Raw genomic sequence first — 1473 nt, 5'->3', positions numbered from 1 at the left:
TTTAGCCTAACTCCGTCTAACTTCGCCGTACTTGGTGTCAGAAGTCTTGAGTTACGTTGTAGAAGTAAAGAGGTTAAGGCGTGATGGGGTTTTGATGCCCAAAGGAGGGTCATTGTTGGTGGAGTAATCGAGGTGTCGCGACGTAGTTCGTGACAGGTGACTAGGGGTGATCGGATTGCGTTTCCAAATCACAAGACATCCTGAGCAGGAGGGTTATCATATTTGAAGGAAACCTGCTCTCTAATTACTCTGGTTGCAAATTGGGTTTGAAAAAACTCCTGAGCGTGTGTGGATGGATATATCCCGAGGCGATTACCAGTGCATTGTCGTCCACAATCAGAATGAGATTGCTGCTAGGATTGATACTAATGCGGGAACAGAGGTAAGGCAATCATATGATCGAAGGTTTGGTAATATCACAGCTACACTATTGTTTGATGAAGGGGACGCTGGAGAGAAGTTCTGGGTCCGACACGGGCCTGATGGTCAAGAGAGAACCGGTGTGGGAACACCACCTCCACCAGAGGTCGATGACTGGCTTTTGTGGGTACCAGAAGGAAATAATGGCACTACTCAAGACGCGGACCCCGCTTGAGCTCGATGAATTTTCATATGATGACGGACTGCATTCGACTATATCCCGTGGTTCGATGAGCTACTTGTATGTTTCATTGACCATCATTGACCAATCCCACCTTAGATCACTTATCCTTCATATTTAGAAAACGCTAGAAAGTCCAGGGGCAGGGTCTCGAGCTCCACGGTTCCACCTAAGCTACAAACTCGATGCCCATTCGATTTCCCATCGGTCCTTTCATCGCGTCAAATTCCATGTCCGCTCCACCTTAAATACTTCACCTTGTTGTCTTCTTCTCATTTAGTCAATCACTCACCACTTGGACAAGATTCATAATGGATCCAAGATGAATATCTTACCGTTCAGTGACAGCAATCGCGTGCAGACATTCTGGTATCTGAGAAACTCCTGTATTAGAGGCTCCCCGATAGAATTCCCCCCAGAATCAGTGGATGCATGGTCAAAGGGCCAAGCAGCCTTCAACAAGGAATGGTTGATTCTTGGCCCAGATGAGCCGCTTATCAAAGTTGCCCAGAGTATTGTCAACTTGTCATATGAAGAAATGAAAGCTGGATTTGATGCTCAATACTCTACAATACCAGAAGGTGGATATCCGCAAGACAGATTTACAGACCAAAGTATAATTTGTGAGGACATCTTAAGTGGGACAAGGCTGGAGTCAGTGCATCACTTACAGGGAAGATCAAATGCCTCGGTCATACAAGAATCAACAGGTTTGACCGTATTTACTATTCAGAAGTCGAATCACTCATCCACAACAGTAGCCTGTCTGACAACATCTCATTGTACAGCTGAGTTGCAAACTACTGAAATGAAACGGTCTTTAGAGGTACGTGTCACGAACTACGTCGTGACACCTCGATTACTCCACCAAC

The sequence above is a fragment of the Tremella mesenterica genome (assembly GCF_000271645.1).
Source record: "Tremella mesenterica DSM 1558 unplaced genomic scaffold TREMEscaffold_10, whole genome shotgun sequence".
Taxonomy (NCBI): domain Eukaryota; kingdom Fungi; phylum Basidiomycota; class Tremellomycetes; order Tremellales; family Tremellaceae; genus Tremella; species Tremella mesenterica.
The sequence above is the reverse complement of the archived record's forward strand: the minus strand, read 5'-3'. Positions refer to the sequence as shown.